The sequence below is a fragment of the Leopardus geoffroyi genome, chromosome D1 (assembly GCF_018350155.1).
Source record: "Leopardus geoffroyi isolate Oge1 chromosome D1, O.geoffroyi_Oge1_pat1.0, whole genome shotgun sequence".
Classification (NCBI taxonomy): Eukaryota; Metazoa; Chordata; class Mammalia; order Carnivora; family Felidae; genus Leopardus; species Leopardus geoffroyi.
This window is the reverse complement of record NC_059329.1, coordinates 63717979-63736952: the sequence shown is the minus strand read 5'-3', so window position 1 is coordinate 63736952 and position 18974 is coordinate 63717979. Positions and strand designations below refer to the sequence as shown.

The 18974-nt window shown below is 44.1% G+C and overlaps 1 protein-coding gene across 1 annotated transcript in view; it reads left to right on the top strand.

Moving 5' to 3' along the window:
• The first annotated feature begins 13703 nt into the window (after positions 1 to 13703).
• The window catches only part of DCHS1 (dachsous cadherin-related 1), a 34050-nt gene continuing 28779 nt past the window's right edge, over positions 13704 to 18974 (top strand). The window contains exon 1 of the mRNA XM_045484337.1: positions 13704 to 13971. The gene's annotated coding sequence lies outside the window, so the exon portion shown is untranslated. The remainder of the gene's footprint in view (positions 13972 to 18974) is intronic.

Genomic DNA, 18974 nt, shown 5'->3' with positions numbered 1-18974 from the left:
GGTATTTCTCCAAATAATGTATATAGCCACTTTCTCATTTGACAAGAATTGGGAGCCCCACCAGGTTCTCACTGTGAAGATCTGGAGAAAATTTCCTCATGCTTCCTGAAGAAGGACAGAATATGAATGATGCACACAGTGGTCTGTCTGTTCTCTTTAGCAAGTCTTGCCCTCCAGGGAAACTATTTTACTAGAGCCTAAGCAACATGGGTTTACCAGAGTCTAACTGACATGGAGGAAGGAACATATCCAATTTCAGCTACTTCTAGCCTTCCTGTCGTAAGGTGCGAAGGCTAAGGTGGGAAGTGGGGGAGAAAAGCTCAGAGACATTTGTGAAAGTCATAGCCCAAGGCCACAAGCTCATTAAAAGGACTATAGAATAGTTCTTCTTCCCCCACACCTTATCATCACATCAACAGGGCTCCTGTATAATAACAGGAATCAGGGCGAAAAGAACCACAAGCCTCAGATGCTATTTAATAAGGAGTCTCTAGGGAAACCCAGCACAACAGGGAGGACAAAAACAAGGGCACTAGAGGAAAATTTAACCTCCAATACCACAGTTGCAGCACACAGTAAACACTACCTAACTCCCAGCCAATAATCATAAAATCTCAAACTAAAGACATCTACCTCAGTTCCTTTTACCTGATCAATCATGTTCAGTTTCAACCAAAAAATTACAAGGCATGGTAAAAGGCAACAACGTTTGAAAAGACAAAGCAAGCATCAGCACCACACTCAATATGGCACAGATTTTGGAACTATGGGAAATTTTAAATAACTATGGTTATGTGCTAAGGGTGCTAATGGAAAAAGTGAGCAGCATGCAAGAAGAAATGGATGATGTAAGCAGAGAGAAGAAAACTCTAAGACAGAATTGAAAGGAAATGCTAGAAATGTAAAACATTGTCATGGAAATGAAGAATGCCTTTGATGGACTTATCAGTAGACTGGACACAGCCAAGGGAAGAATCCATAAGCTTGAAGGTACATTTAATACAAACCTCCCAAGCTGAAAAGAAAAGAGAAAAAAGCAAGGGGTGGGGGGCGGGGAAGAATAGAATACTCCAGAACCATGGGACAATAAAAAAAATAACAAAAACTGGAACAATAAGAAAGTATATATAATAGGGGCACCTGGGTGGCTCAGTTGGTTAAGCGTCAGACTTCAGCTCAGGTCATGATCTCATGGTCTGTGAGTTCAAGCCTTGTGATGGGCTCTGTGCTGACAGCTCAGAGCCTGGACTCAACTTTGGATTCTGCATCTCACTCTCTCTCTCTGCCCCTTTTCCACTCATACTCTCTCCTTCTCTCCCAAAACTAAATAAACATTTAAAAAAGTATATATAATGGGTATACCAGAGAAAAAGAAAGAGAAAAAAAGAACAGAGGAAATATTTGAAGTAATAATGGCTGAGAACTTTCTGGAATTAATGGCAGACACCAAACCACCAGATCCAGAAAGCTCAGAGAACACCAAGTATGATAAATACTGGGAAAAAAAATTTACACCTAAGTGTAGAAAACTACAGAATATTCAAATACAGAAAATATTCAAACCACAGAAAATTAAAGACAAGAGGAAATCTTGAAAGAATCCACAGAAGAAGATATACAACTAGCCAATAAGCATATAAAAAGATGCTGAGGGGTGCCCAGGTGGCTCAGTCCCTTAAGCAGCTGACTCTTGATTTTGCCTCAGGTCATGATCTCACAGATCATGAGTTCAAGCCCCACGTGGGGCTCTGTATTGACAGAGCAGAGCCTGCTTAGGATTCTCTGTCTCCCTCTCTCTCTGCCCCTCCCCTGCTTGCTCTCTTTCTCTCTCTCTCTCTCTCCCTCTCTCTCTCTTTCTCTCTCTCTCACACACACAAAAATATATAAATAAATATTTTTTTAAAAAAGATGTTAAACATTAGTCATTAGAGAAAGTCAAATCAAAACCACAGTGAGATACCACTCCACACCCAATAGGATGATTATAATAAAAAAAAGATGAATAATAAGTGTTGGAGAGGATGTAGAGAAATTAGAACCTTCATACACTCCTAGAAGAAATGTAAAATGGTGCAGCTTCTGTAGAAAAGTTTGGCAACATTTTCTCAAATATTTCCTCAAAATGTGAACCACGGTTTACAATATGTGACATACCAGCAGTTCATTCCTAGGTATATACCCGAAGGAACTAAAAAGATATGTACACACTAAAACTTGTATATAAATGTTCATAGTATTATTCCTAATAGCCAAAAAGTGAGAAAAAAATCCAAATGTCTATCAACTGATGAATGAATAAACAAAATGTGATCTATCCATCTGGTGGGATATTAGTCAGTCATAAAAGGGAATGAAGTAGTGATACATGCTAAAACATGGATGAACAGGGGCACCTGGGTGGCTCAGTGGGTTAAGTGTCAGACTCTTGATTTTGGCTCCGGTCATGATCTCATGGTTCGTGAAATCAAACCCCTCATCAAGCTCTGTGCTAACAGTGTGAAGCCTGCTTATGATTCTCTCCCCCTCTCTCTGCCCCTACCCCTCTCAAAATAAATAAATAAACATTTAAAAAATTGTAAAGTAAAACATGGATGAACCTTGAAAACATGCTAAGTGAAAGAGGCCAAGTCCTTGCCCGGCTAGCTCAGTCGGTAGAGCATAAGACTCTTAAGCGAAAGAAGCCAAACACAAAAGACTACATACTGTATAGTTCCACTTATATGAACTATGCAGAAAAGGCAAACCCACAGATACAGAAAATAAATTATTGGTTGCAAGGGGCTGAGGGGAGGAAAGAATGGGGAGTAATTGCTAGAGGGTATGGGGTTTCATTTGGTTCAATGAAAATACTCTGGAATATATGGTGATGGATACACAACTCTGAATACACTAAAAACCACTGTGAATTGTACACTTTATAAAGATGAATTTCAGGGTATATAAATTGTATTGCAATAAAACTAAAACATAAAAAACAAAATCAAAGTAAAAACTATTTAGAAGTAATAACTACATACTCAAGGATAAGAATAAGTAAGATCTTTCTAAAGTACAGTCTTCCTATTCTGATATGAATGGAACTGGCAGAAATTCTACAAATGCTTCCTAGATGTCACTATGGCACAAGGCTCATTTACCAATCGTCATCATGATATCTTAGAATAATTATCTTGAATTAATGAGTTTATATTAGAATTTATATAGTTAACTTTATCACTTATTATAGTAACTATTAATATCATCTACCAACCAGTATAAAAATAACAGTATGGTCATAATCAGCCCACAACTATACATTTATTAAAATTGCAATGGACAAAAAGAAGTTTTTAAAAAGGCAAATTATTGGAAAAAAAATAAAAAGGAAAATTATTGGATTGAAAATCTTTTAGAAAAGGGGCACCTGGGTGACTCAGTCAGTTAAGTGACTGACCCTTGATTTTGGCTCAGGTCATGATCTCACAGTTCATCAGATCGAGCCCCAAGTTGGGCTCTGCACTGATGTCAAGCAGCCTGCTTGGGACTGACTCTCCCTCTCTCTCTCTGCCCCTCTCCCTCCCTCTTTCTCCCTCAAAATAAATTAAAAAACATTTTTTAAAAAAACAGGAAAAGAAAATCTTTTAGAAGATAGAACCCCCCACCATGATTGTTTACCAAAATTTTTTTACATTTGAGTCATCGCATAACACTTGTAGAGCAAACTACACAAGAAGTTCTCATTCCCAAAAGTCATAGATTCGAAGGAAAAACTTAGAATACACTGAACTTTGGCCAGCCATGCCAAAATGACTTCAGTGAAACAGCTGCAAATAAATTAAAACTAAAAGTAAGCTAAGCTAAACTTCAAATGAGTGAACTGATACTTTGTAGAAATCTTCCAAAAGTACTTAAAATCTGCCCAACCATGCAAGTTGTTGTAAACTATACATACAATTAAAAGAAATAAAATTTTGTTAAATTGACAAAATTGGTAATTTCAGCAAATTGATCACTGTGAATTGAAATTGAAAGAACCGGCCTTCGCGGAGCACCTGGGTGGCTCAGTCAGCTGAGCATCCAACTTCAGCTCAGGTCATAATCTCATGGTCCGTCCATGAGTTTGAGCCCCGCGTCGGGCTCTATGCCGACAGCTCAGAGCCCAGAGCCTACTTCGGATTCTGTGTCTCCCTCTCTCTCTGACCCTCCCCTGTTCATGCTCTGTCTCTCTCTGTCTCAAAAATAAATAAACATTTTAAAAAATTAAATTTAAAAAAAACTGGCTTTCTTTACTTCCCATTCCAGAGGATAGGAGTCCTTCCTCCTCTCCATGTTTAATCCCTCCACCTATGTTCTAGATCCTATCCTCTTCTGTTTCCTCTGGCTCTTGCTCTGCAGAGAGAATCAAAGTTTCCTTTTTTCTGTCCTAGAATGTCTATGGGGAACTGAAGTCCTTCAGAGGCTGGAAAATATACTTGGTCTTGGAAGATCCCAATTCAGACCATGCTGGACTCTGGCCATTTTTTAATACTCCTGCTCAGTTTCTCCAGGGCTGGGCTGGACCAAAGACTTCTGATGATTGCAGCTTCTCATGAGCATTTGAACAGGGCGCTAAGGCGTGGAGCAGTCTGAAACTGAGCTCTGATGCTACCCAGTGCCTCTTCTGGCACTAAGAAGAATGAAATGAATAACAGAGCCAGCGAGAACTGTCAGCCCTTATTCTGTCATTCAGGATCATTGTTCACAAGTCAGGCCTTCTGGGTCATCTTTCCTTTCTCATTTGGTCATCCCCACACTGATCTTGCCCATTGTTAAGTTTTCCTTCGGCTGCTTCCCTGCTGTTTAATCCTTTCCAGGGTGGACATACCTCCCAAGTTTTTCTGTTCTGAAACCCCCATTTCATGGTGACAACCCCCTAAATTCTCATTCCCTTTTCACATCTCTGAGCCCCCACTTCCTCTGCTAGAGACTGACTTTGCTTAAGCATGTCTTCACTTCTGCACATCCTTCCACATGGCAGGGGAGAAGAGGGATGGAGTCTCCAGTCTCAGGGCTCCCCAAGGTCCAAATACAGACAACCACTTCACACATGCACCAACCTTTGAGAATCACACCATGTTGTCATACAAGCCTCCACCCTCCTCAGCGCTGTCATGAAATGACCTCCCTTCTTTATCATCAAGGACTTTAGTGTGGCTATGGCTGTGTCCTCTGTCCTCTCACAGCATCCTCAACTGGCCATCAGTCTCCTTACCAGTGTCTCCACTCCTTTAACACTCACCTGAAGTTCCCTAACATATTGCCTCTCTCCCCAACTCCCCTCCAGAGAGGAGATCAATCATTTGATGGCCTCAAATCCCTGCCCTGTCCACCCTCCTCCCCCACTGCCATCATACCCTCACACATGAACTTTCTGCATCCTCCCCACCTTCCCTTCCTATCTCTTCTGCTAAAACACAATTGTTTCTTGTACTCATGATGACTTCTCCAGTCCCTCTTCTCTCCTCTGGGACCTGCTCCACCAGTCATTGCCTCTCTGTGAGCTCCTGACCTACAGTGTCAAACATGGTCCTGCTGCTTTCTTCCAAGCAGCTGTCCATTAGTCCTTCCCTTCCCCACTCTTCCTCCCAGCCTCCTGCTACCTGCCTCTCTCTCCTCACTGCACTCACTGAGTAGTGGTCCTTGATTCTGCTACCTCAGTAATATCCTTTCTTCAACTGTGGAATAGCAGCCCGCTTCATGTCAGTCATACCCTTAACAAATATTGACTGAACACCACCTATGTGCACGCAAGCAAGTCTGTGCTACAAAAGAGAACACACCAGATAGGCTGTTTAGTGGTGTATTTAGGTATTTAATCAAGTATTCACACACCAGAAACTTGCAATTGTGATAACTACCACAAAGGAGGAGTACCAGGTACCATGAGAATCCATCAAATGTACTGATCTAGTTGGAGAAGTCAGGAAGGAGGTCTGTGACTAAGTGATGCTTCAGCTGAGGTCTGAACGTTAAGTGAGAGGTCACTTAACCAAGGAAAGAACCAAAGCATGCCCTGGTCAAAAGGACAAGTTCACGCCAAAGCATTTTTAACAATCATTCTAAATAGGAGCTGCCATTCTCTTAATTGTTCTTGACTCTGCTCCCAAGATTGATCTAAATGGGCATGTGAGTCAGCCCAGACCATCTGGAGTCTTTCTCCAGGATTTCTGATTTTTTTTTTTTTTTGGTGTTTAATAAGACCTACTTACCTATTTTTTAGACTAATAACATATGTAATATTAATTTTAAAATTAGTGTAAAACATCAGGAAGGATAAGAGATGAATCTTCCAAACGGAGTAATTCCAAATAATATACTACATAATATAATGTAGATCATATGTGCCCCCCCTCCAGGAGGTGGAGCTTAATTTCCTCCTCCCTCACTATGGGACTTAGAAACTCACTTTCAAAGAACAGAATATGGAAAGAGAAAAAAAAAAGTAGCTTTACAGTACAAAGATCTGGCAGACACAATCTTAATGAAGCGATCAAAGTCAACATCACCAGTGATAATTCATGTTGCTATCATGTACACCCAATATAATGGAATGAGAAGGGCACTGTACCTCCCTGGCACCTCTTTCCAGGTTAATCATAAGAAAAGCATCCGAGAAACCTGAACTGAGGGATGTTTCCCAAAATGACTGGCCAGTACTCTTCAAAATTGTCAAAGTCATGAAAAAAACAAAAACAAACACAAAAAACAAAGACAGAAAAACTGTCACAGACCAGAGGAGACTAACTAATCGTGAAGATTAAATGTAATGTGGTATCCTGAATTGAACCCTGGGATTGAAAAAGAACATTAGTGGAAAAAAAAACTGGTGAAATCAGAATAAAGTCTGGAGTTCAGTGGACAGTGATGTACCAGCGTTAACCTCTTGTTTTTGACAAATGTATCATAATTATTTAGGATGTTATCATTAGAGGAAACCGGGTGAAGGGTACGTGGGAACCCTCAATACTATCTTGGCAACTTTGCAAACTAAAATTCACTCCAAAATAAAATAAAAAATTTAAATAAGTAGGAGAAGATGAAGCAAAATAAAATAAAATGAAAAACAGAAACTAGAGACACAGAGTTTCTAGTTTTGGTGGTATTTGAGTTTCTGTTCCATTTGCCAGTCAACTCCCAGGTTTGGTACCCTGGGCCAATAAATATACCCTTCTTTCCTCAGTGAATTCAATTGGGTTTCTTTCACATACCATGAAGTTTTCACTCTTAAACAGTCACTACCGTTTTACCTCCACTCCCTCCTTCTCCCTCTGTGGTCTGGTTTCTTTCCCATTCTCTCTCTCTCTCTCTCTCTCTCTCTCTCTCTCTCTCCTTTCTCTTAGCAAATTTTATTTATAAAATACAGTATTATCAACTATAGTCACCATGCCATACATTAGATCCTCAGACCTTATTTGTCTTCTAACTGAAAGTTTGCACCCTTTTACCAATCTCTTCCCGTTTTTCCCATCCCCCACCTATCCCCTGGTAACCATCATCCTATAAGCTTCTGTGAGTTCAATTTTTTTTTTTTTTAAAGATTCTACATACAAGTGATACAGTGCAGTATTTGTCTTTCTCTTTCTGGCCTATTTCACTTAGAATTATGGCCTCCAGTTTCAGCTATGTGGTCATGAATAGCAGGATTCCCTTCATTTTTAAAGCTAAATAATATTGTTTTATTATCTATCTATCCATACCACATTTTACTTATCCATTCATCCATTGACAGACACTTACTTAGGCTGTTTCCATGTCTTTGCTTCTGTCAATATTGCTATAATGAACATGCGGTGCAGATATCTATTTGAAATGATTTCATTTCCTTCAGATATATACTCAGAAGTAAGACTGCTGGATAATGTGGCAGTTCTATTTTTAATTTTTTGGGAAACCTCCATACATTTTTCATAGTGGTCATACTAGTTTACATTCCCACCAACATCGTACAGGGGGTTGTTTCTTCACATCCTCACCGGCATTTGTTACCTCTTGATTTTGTTGTTTATTTTGTGCTTTTGGAATAGACATCCTAACAGGTATGAAGTGATATTTCATTGTGATTTTGATTTGCATTTCCCTGATGACCAGTGACGTTAAACATCTTTTCCTGTACTTAGTGATCATTTGGATGTCTTCTTTGGGAAAATATCCATTAAGGCCCTTTGCCCTTTTTTAAATTAGGCTATGGGCTTTTTGCTACCGAGTTGTATGAATTTCTTATATGTTTTGGATATTAACCCCTTACAGGATATGTGGTTTGGAAATATTTTTTCCCATTCCACAGGCTGCCTTTTCATTTTGTTGATGATTTCCTTTGCTGTTTGTTTGTACTTTTGTTGCCTTTGCTTTTGGTGTCAAATCCAGAAGATCATTGCCAAGACCAATGTTAAGGAGCTTACCCTCTATGTTGAAGTGCTTCTAGGAGTTTATAGTTTCAGCTCTTACATTCAAGTCCTTAGTCCATTTTGAGTTGATTTTTATGTATGGTATAAAATAGTGGTCTAGTTTCATTCTCTTGTATGTGTATAGCCACTTTCCCCAATACCCTTTATTGAATATGGTATCCTTTCCTCTTTGTGTATTCTTGGCAGCTTTGTCAAAAATTAATTGACAATACATGCATAGGTTTATTTCTGGGCTCCCTATTCTGTTCCATTGATCTATGTGTCTGTTTTTATGTCAATACCATACTGTTTTGATTACTAAGCTTTGTAGTATAGTTTGAATTCAGGAAGTGTGGTGCCTCTAGATTTGTTCTTCACCTCCTCTCTTTTGATCACTGAGATCATCAGCTCCACCCTAATTCCAAAATCTAATGGAAACCTGCCATACCTCATCTTATTGTGGTATTTTTACTCTGTTGACAATTCTCATTTTGTAGTGGTTTCTTTCCTTGTCTTCTGTGAGAACACATTGGGCACTGCTCTCTTGTTCAATTCTTACCTTGTCAGTTGCTTCTTCCCAATCTCATTCATGAATCTTCTTTTGTTATCCACCCCTTAAAAGCTGCCCACAACCTGTTTTCACTACATATTCTCCATAAGTGACTACATCCATTCTCATGGTTCTACATAACCACCTTTAGTCTGGTGGCTCTCAAATATTTATCCTTTGAAAATACTCAACTGTCTCTTCTGAGTTCCAAATTTTATATTTAACCACCTACTAGACATCTTCATTTGGCTATTTCACATATGCCTTCAACTCATCGTTTCCAAAACCAGATTCATTATCTTATCTCTCTCTTCACAAACCTGCTTTTCCTTTGTTTCCCCAAATTTACGAGCAACATCACTACTACATGACCCAGGAACATGGAAAGCATCTTAGAATCCTCCTGTCACTACTTCTTCTAGTCAGTCTATAATTTCTCTCATAGTCTACTCCTCTTTTCTAATCTTACTATCACTAACTTAGGTTAGACCCTCACTACAGTATAAGCTGGGCAACTGAAACTAACTCCTATCTCGTCTCCTGTGATCCTCAATATTGCAGCCATAATGATGTTAATGTCACATAACCTACTCATTTTATTTCCTGTATTAAATAAAACTTTCAATGGCTGCTCAGAGCCTCAACCCTTTGTATGATGTATAATATCCTCCATGATTTGGTCCCATTTACTTTTTCTGGTTTCTCCTTTCATACTAGCCAATATTCCCTACACTCCAGCTAACTCAATCTACTCAGAACCACCACCACTACCACTTATACACCAATCTCCATGGCCAGAAACTATTTTCTTTAATGCTGTTGTGTTTGGAACATGGTGCTGCTGTTTATTCTGCCTGAAAGTTGTTTCTCCAACTTCTTCATTTGCTATGCTTCTACTCATCCTACAAGATCCAGTTCCAATATCCTCTTTGTGACACCATTGGCTGACATCCCAACCCTGAGCTGGATGAGGAATCCCCTCTATGTGCACAATCCCATATTTTCCTCTATCATTATACTCCCCAGTACCAATTTGCAGATATGTCTTCACAGTTTACTCTTTAGTCATATCTTAAATATGTATCTTAAGTATAGAGCTGGCACATAGTGGGCACTTACATGTGTCTTCAGTAAATGAAGGAAGCAAGAAAATACATTTAGGTCCTCCCATTTGAAAAACTCTGGCCTCCTAAAATACCTATCTACCCTCCCCTTGCTATTGATCTCTCTTCTTGCCTGCAGTCAAGCCTCTTTAAGGAGCAAGCAGGCTGTACTCAAAGTCTTCAGGCCCTCACCTTTCGCTCATTCATTTACTGAGTGCTGACTAGTTTCCACTGCTACAACTCCACCAACCCCATCGTCCCCAAGGTCACCAGCAGCCTACCTCTGGCTAAATCCAGTGGATACTCTTCAGTCCTTACCTCTGGCCTCTTCTGTGCCATTCAACCTTGATGACCACTCCCTGCTTTTGTGACTTCTTTCTTGGCCTTTCCCTTGGCTTTAGTGGTACCACTCGCTTCCCTTTCTTTTCTCTCCCTCTCTGGCCACTCCTCACTTTTCTTTGAGGGCTGCTCCTCCTCTCTTCAACCTTTAAATATTGGAGCTTCTCAGGATCTGTCCTAAACACCCTTCTCTTCCCAATGTACATGCTGCCCCTGAGCAATCTTAGTCACTCCCTTAACTTCTCTTGCCATTTGTCACATTTACAACACAAGCAACCCAAAGCTAAGGTGATACCTCATTTTCCCAGTGAGAAAATCCAAAAAGCTTTTGACCAACCCAAAAACTTATACCTTTAGGGATGAGTATGATATAATCAAAAGTCTACTTCTATTAATTTACTACACATATACTATACATACTACAATAGTTAATTTACTATACACATATTTAAATTCAGATATTGATTTATAAAATAATAAACTATATATATTAATATATTGGCTTATATATAATATAATAATATATTGGCTTATAGATTTGCTTTTTTTCCATTCTCATAATTCAGTAAACAATTTTATTCATACTCTTGGCATGCATCTCCAAAGCAGTGTCTTTCTTACTATTAGGGTCACTTTTAGTCATCTTACCCATTTTCCCAGAACGGATGATCTTCTCTCCACTCTAAGTGAAGAGTTTGGGACAGGACACAGCACAATTTGAATCCACATATGATTCAGTCACTGGAAACTTTATCCCAAGTCACAAGGGCCATTTACATCACACTAGGGCAGTTGGTTTTTGGCCTGTATCCTGCAACAGTATGTTCTTGACCTCTAAAAACCACTTAGTGTATTATTGCCTTTTAAAAATAATTTCAGTTGTTAATTTCTCTTACTGAAGTAACATTCATACAGCAAAAGCATAAATCATAAGTGTTCCACTCAATAAATTGTCACAAGGCGAAACACAACATCACTGAAGTCAAGAAATAGAACACTTCCAGCACCCCAGAAGCCCCTCCCAAGTACTACTGTATTATTTTTTAAAGCAATCTTTTGAAAGCATATTTAGAGACATCCAACACATGCAGTTGTGAGGTCACACCACCAGGAATAGTTACCAAAGCTGTGTTAAACTTCTTTGACAATGGACTCTGTGACAAGTGATCTATACAAGCATCCAAAATAGCATTGTTGAGGACATTTCAGGTTAATGAGTCTTGCCACAAGAGTAAAAAATAGCACTTATTGAGCACTTACTATGTGCCAGGTGCATAGTCCTCTCTGTATATTAAATCATTTAATCCAGGGGCGCCTGGGTGGCTCAGTGGATTAAGCGATCAACTCTTGATTTCAGCTCAGGTCATGATCTGAGGGTCATGAGATGGGGCTCCTCGCTGAGCATGGAGCCCACTCAGGATTTCCTCTCTCCTTCTCTCTCTGCTGTTCCCTGCTCTCACTCTCCCTTTCATATTCATGCTCTCTCTCTCTCTGTCTCTCTCAAAACAAACAAATAAATAAATAAATAAACTTAAAAAAATAATTTAATCCTTAGACCCACTGTATAGATGAGAAAACTGAGGCAAAGGCAAGTTAAGTAACTTTTCAAAAGCCACAAAGCTTGTAAATGGCAGAGTCTGGACCCCAAACCAGGCAGTCTGGCTCCAGAGTCCACAAGCTTAGTCACCATACCATACTGCCCTATCCAGTGGTTTGTTGTTCAAAATAAATGAGAGCAAACCCTGTAATATGAGAGACTTTGTAAGGACTCAAATATAAGGTTACTCCCTCTTTCCTGAGGGAAGATTTTGGAAAAACAAAAAAGGCAAAACCTCACCCTGTATTCAAGCTTATACGGTATTTGCAGATGACTCCCAAATATTTATGCCCATCCAGGCCATTGTTCTAAGCTACAAAACCTACCTACCCAGCAGGCACTTCAAAGTCAGCAGTCCAAATGTAAAGTCATCATCTTTCTATGTCAACCTGCAAGCTACTGCTGCTCCTTTTGTCTCGCACAGTGAATGTCATTGCCATCCACTCAGCTGCCCAAACCAGAAATCTGGATGTTACCAAGGACTCCAGCCTCTCCTTCACTCCTCTCTTTCCAAATCGCACCCCCTTCTGCTTTAACTGAAACTTTGTTTTCTTTTCTCAGAAGTTCCCAGTCTCTCTGTACCATTTTTACACCTCTGGAGCACAGAATACTTTTGGACTCAGCCTACTCACAGTCATCAGGAAAGACAGAAGGGGAAGGGTCAAAACTCTTCCAGTTCTTTGATACTCTCCACCTCTGATTTCACTCCTTCCCATTTTCTCTTCCAAGTTGTCCCTCGAGCCCCTTCCCAACTCCCTGCCCAGTTCCTATCTCATTTTCCTTTTCTGGGGACTATCTCCCGAGTTAAACCATCAGCCACAAATCTCTTCTTTCCAAACCTTCCAATCTGTAGCCTCAAATTGGGGATGAAAGAAGAGGGGAGTGAAAGAGAGCGAAGCCATGAAGAAGGGAAAAGGGATAGTGCGTGGGATTAACAGAAGTGACTAGGAGGGAATGGAAAGACGAAGATGCAAGAAGAGGATGGGGAAAGAGGAGGATCGAGAAAGGGATGGCAGAAGGGAATGGGGAGAAGGTGAGTGGAAGGGGGCAAGAGGAGACAGGGAGAATGGGAAGGCAGAATGGGTCGTTGATAAAGGGGAAGAGAAGAGAAGGACTGAAGGGGATGGGGAGACGGGGAAGGAAGCCGGGTACAAGAGGCGGGTTGAGAAAGGAGATGGGGAGAATTTGATAGACAAGAGGCTAGGGAGAGAGAGGACTGAGCGGAGGGGATGGGAAGGGAAGAAACGGGAGGAGAGAAAAGGCCGAGGGAAGGGGTGAGAAGCAGGGGACGGGGAGAAAGGGAGAGGAGATGGAGAAAAAAGGGTGGGAGGGAGAAGGGCTGGGCGAGAGAGAGCGGGAGAACGGGACAGCGAGGGGGAAGAGGGACGTCCGGGCAATAGGGGCTGGGAAAGAAGATGGAAGAAGAGGACGAGGCAGAGGATGTCGAGATCGGGATGGGAGGAGGGGGTCGGGCGCAGTGACCGGGAGCAGGGACGAGAACGGGGACGTGAGGACCGCGCGGCGCTGGGGCTGGATCCGGCGCCGGGGACTGGGGCCGGGAAGTCGAGGGGCGGAGGGAGGACGGGCTGGCGCTGGGGGAGCCGCGGCGCGGAGCGCGGGTGGGGGCGGGGGCGGGGGCTCCGCGGGCGGAGGGGCGGGGGCTCGGGTTACCGCGCGGAGGGCGGGGGAGGGGAGGGGAGGGGAGGGGGCGCGGGGCCGCGGCGGCGAATCTCGCATCCTCCGCGGGGCGGCTGTGCAGGAGGCGGCGCCCCGGCGGCGGCGGCGGCGAAGGGAAGGACGGACCGACGGCCAGGGGCGCACGGACCGACGGCTGGCTGCCCGGAGCTGATCACGGGCCCGGAGACAGCGGCGGGGGACGATGCGCGGCCCCAGGCCCCGCGCGGTCGGGCGCTGCCCGGGGGGCTGACCGCGGCCGGACGGCGCCCCAGGACCGGGCGAGGGAGCCCGCGCCGCGCGGAGGTCAGTGCCCGCGCCCGCCCGGCCCGTCCGGCCGCGCCCGCCCGGCCCTCTGGCCTCTCCCGGGCGGCGGCGGCGGTGGTGCAGCCGGGGGCTTTGTTCTGAGCCGGAGACAATGGGGGAGGGGGGGCCTGGGCCTGCGGGACGAGGACGAGCGTGAACGTGAGCGTGGGGGCAGGGCCTGGGGTCTTTGTGTGTGTGACATCGAGTCGGGTGTGCGGCGTGAGAGTGTGAAGGGGGTGTGGGTGCGGGGTGCGAGCAGGGTGTGTGTGTGCTACTCCGAGTGTGAGTGCATCAGCGGAGTGTGAGTCAGTGCGTGTCACTGGGAGGTTGTGTGTCCGTGTGTGTCTGTCTGGTTGTGTGTGTATGTGCGTGTCACTCCGAGGGTGTGTGGGTCAGAATGAGTGTGTGTCATGGTGAGCAAGTCCCAGTCAGGGTGTGTGTGTGTGTGTGTGTGTGTGTGTGTGTGTGTTGCCTGCCTCTTTGGAAGCCATGTGTCAGAATGTGGAGGATGGGTGTGTGACAGAGACAAACTGAGACAGAGACAAAGAAACTAAGGAGGAGAAGTAAAGAGAAACAGAGGAGAAACAGGCAAAGCCTGGAGTGGAAGTGGGGCATCCAGGCTGGTGCTCTGAGTTTGTGTCCAGGATGCTTAGATGAGAATCTTGTTCAGGAGACAGAGGGAGGTCACCACAGGCCTGGTCCCACGTGGAGGGGGTGGGGAGAGGGAGGTCTAGAAGCACAATGAAGTCAGTGTGGTGTGGGTTGGGCCTGCAGCCATGGGGTCATAGGCCAGAAAAATATTGTTACTTATGTCAACTCCCCAAATACCCACAGGGGACACGTTCATAGCCCTACTCAACCCACAAGGGACACAATCGTAGGCAACACACACCCACCAGAGATACCTTCACAGCCATCACATACCCCCAGGAAGTACTGTCAGAGCCAACACACACGCAGATGATGCTCTCAGGACAACACACACCCACAAGAGAATTGGTGCAGCCAACACAATCCCCCCCCACAAGATCATTGTCAAGGCCAACACGTACCATGGGAGACACACTATTACTGCCAACATCTCCTTGTAGACACTGTCACAGCCGTGCACATCCACTGGAAACAGTCACAGCCAACCCATCATCTAGGTTATACTTCATCAGAGCTGCCTGTACATAGCAGGTGTTCCAGAGTCCTGACACTGACAGGACGCTGTGTTGCAATGGCTCTTACCACACACCCACTGGAACCCCTGCTTTTTTGGTGACATGAATATACCAGGAGTGAGCTGTCCTAATTGCTAAACAAGCTCCCATTAACTTACGATGCTCTCACTCCTCCTCCATAGACCCCTAGGCTCAACGTCTTGTTCCCTGAAAACTGGGGACCTGAATCAGTCTTCCCTTCATCCTATAGCCTGCCTTGATTTGAAGTGTCCTTCTAATACCCCAGCCTCACAGCTTCTTGAGCTCCTTAGCTCCTGTTATCTCCTTCTTCCCTCCCAAGACCATTTTGTAGAACTGGTCCATCTCTAAAATTGTAAACCCCTCCTTTCCACTCCCTGCCCACAGCCTCCTGTGTCCTTCCAGCTCTCAGATGCCCTCGCTCCCATTATACTTACTCTTCAACCTCATAATGGCCTCTTGCCCTTGACCTCTTTGCTTTTTCCTCATCTGCCCCTTTCTGGCTTTGTGCTTTCCTCCCAGTATACACACCCGGGACTATCCCTTCAGACACTCCTTGGCCACTCTTTGTCTCATTGTCCTTGAGCCCACCCACCCCACAAAGTCTCAACCCAAATTCTCAACCACACCAAGTAATGCTTCTATAAATTCATGCTTCTATAAATTCCACCCTCAACTGGCCCTCCATAAATAAGTAGAGGAAATTTTTTCTGTTTTCTTCATACCCCTTAACCTCACATCCCTCAGCCCATTGTTTTCAGCAGATTAGTCAATCCACTGGTTTATTCATTCAGCAAACCCATATTAAGTACCTGCCCTGTGCCAGGCAGTGTGGTAGGTGTGGCATTACAAGGGTGAATGAAATGGACATGGTAGTTGCCCTCACGGAGCTTACAGGCTATCTGGTGAGTGCTGTGCCACGGTAGCACACAGCAAGGAAAGCTAAGAGAATATAGGGATGTCAGAAGAGGCTTTCTGGAGGAAATGACGTTTAAGCTTAAGCTCAATGGATAAATAGGGAGTCAGCCAAGCAAAGGAGAGGTGGAGATGAGATAGACTGGGTGGAAAATATTCAAAACCATGGGAGCAAACATGGAAAAGCCCACTTGCAAGAAGTATTTTATGTCCAAGAGGTAAAGCAATCCAGTGAGCCTGGCACTAATAGTATGTTGTGAGGAGAGGTGAGAAAGTCTGGGAGAGGTGGAGAGACAGCTAGTCAGATCATGTGGTTCTTGTAGGTCACAGGAAAAAGATTATCTAACCCCAAAATAATGGAAAGTCTCCTAATGTTTTGAAGCTACAGTGTGATATGATCAGATCTGGTTTAGAACTACCAAGTCTGACAGCGTGGAGACTGAAGGGAGGGATCTGTAAAGGAGGATCGTTGGCTGTTGCAGGAAGCAGGAGAGGAGGACACTGGCCTGAACTGGAATGGTAGCAGCAGAGAGGGAGAAAGTAGATGGTTTCAAGAGTTGTGTAGGCAGCAGGGTCAGCAGGGGTCAGCAGTGGGATGGATGTAGAGGTGAAGGGGAGGGAGGCAGTAAGAGTAGACAATCTGGTCTGTTCACTCACTGAGAAAAGTGTGGCCATCCAATTTGAATTTCCTCAGCTTTCTGCCTCCACCCTCAAATTTTATCTGCATTCCCCTCAATCTTTTCTTTTTTTTCCTATGAAGAGGTGTCTCTTCTGTTTAAGACTACTTCACCCATCCCCTCCTGCCTCCATGGGGACATCACTCCCCTAATTATTCTGTGTCTTATTCATTCTCCAGTTTCTCCCTTTGTACCCATTCCTCCTGCGAGCATACACAGAGCCTCCAGTCTCCCCTGCCTCCCTTAAGCCTGTAGTCCCCAATGAGCTAAGAGACCCTCTCATGTTGCTTCACTGTGAAAGGGTCTTCTGCATGGAGCTGTTCCCACTTCCTCACTTCCCCTTTACTCTTGCCCCTCCAGGGTCATGGCTCTCCCTAAGAGAAAGTGACCTCTCACCTGCCAAATCTAGAGGTTCTTTTCAAAAGTCCTCAACTGCCTGACCCCTTGGCATGGTCTGACATTGTTGACCATTCTTTTTTCTTTGAGTCATTCTTGTCTTATGGCTTCTGAGCCACCATTTTATTCTGTCCACATTTAGTGAGGTCTCAAGTGCCAACCACAATGCCAGGTGATGGGAATATTATGAGAGAAGACACTATTCATACACTCAGGAAGTTTAAACCTCAGTGGAAGAGCCAGGCAGATAAACAGATGATTACAATATGATGGAGTCCGTGCATGTCTCTCCCAGAGCTCCTCCTTGCTGTTCCTTCTCAGTCTGCTTTGGAGAGCCCCTAAATGTTACTGTTCCTTAGGGTTCTGGTTTGGACCTTCTTATTGTCTCACTGTATACACTCCTCTAGGTGATCCATCTCATTCATTTCCAGGGCTTTAATTATCATCTCTATAGGCTGATGACTCCCAAATGTCTACTTTTTCCGGATCTCTCTTCTGACCTCCAGACCTCCATATCTGCTTCCTACCTGGTCTTTGCTATACAGCTCAGAAGCACCTAAATGTCCAAACCTGAACTCATCATTCCTTCCCCCCACCACCACTGTCTGCATTGAGTTATCAAGCTACGCATCCAGAAGTCAACTTCAGCCAATGCCTTGCCTTTGCCATCTGTCTTTCTTCAACCCAGAAAGTCACTGGAACCTGCTGGTCCTACCTCCTTTCCAGCGCTCTCTGGCATCCCATCCCCTTTGCTCCATGGCTTCAGCTACTGCCCTCACCTCATTGTCTGTTCACAAAAATTACTACAAGAGCCTCCTAACTTGTCTCCCTAGACTTCTACTCTTCCTCTTCCAGGCCATTCTTTTCAATGCAGCAGGAGGGATCTCTCTAAAGTGCAAATCCTGACGTGCATTCCCTGCTCAGTATTCTGCAATGTTTTTCCATTACCTTGGGTGAATTCTCCACTTTAATGAGGCTCAGGAGATCCCTCACGATCTGACTCCCCTCGGCCTTCCCAGTCTCATCATCTGTGTCATTTCCCTACCTTCCTCACATTCCAGGTTCTAGCCATATTGAATTCCTTGTAGTTCCTCAAAGACATGGCATTCTGCCAAGCCTCTGGCCCTTTGCACATACTGTTCTCTGCCCTAAAAGCCCTTTACTCCCCTCTTCTTATGGCTAGCCCCTTCCCATCCTCAGACCTAGTCTCAAACCCCACCTTTCCTGACTTTACCGTGCAGGCTTGGGATCCTCTTGTCTGACTGTTGTCATTGCCTCTTCCCCGTTCTGTCTCTCTGACTGGGCTGGGGCCTCTTGATGGCAGGGTTGCATATTATGTATCTTCATCTCCCTGGGACCCTTCACATTCACATTCATGGCAATGAACAAATGCATGAATAAATGAAGCCGCTTACTGCATATACCTCACCCTCATTCACTCTTTAGAAGATTGACATCTGGTCTCAGCTGCCCACACAATCAAGACATTTCCACACGTACCCACTTGTCCCACTGGAGACATTGCCACTCCTCTCCCCCACAAACTGTCCTTCCTCACCCTATGTTCTCCTCCTCTCTGCCCTTCACATGGGCTTCTCTTTTCCTGGATCTTCTTCCTCTCCCTCTCTGTACTTGATTTCTCTTTCATTCAGTTGGCAAATATTTAAGAAGCACCAGAAATTTGCAGATACAAATATATTGCTCCAGGTGCCTATTGGGGTTCCTGGAAGGAGAGGAAGATGAGAAAGCTGTGACCTGCCATCAGGCCACAAGGCACGATAGTGCCCACCATCTGCTCCACGCCAGCAAGCCCCCTTCCTGGGAGGTGCCA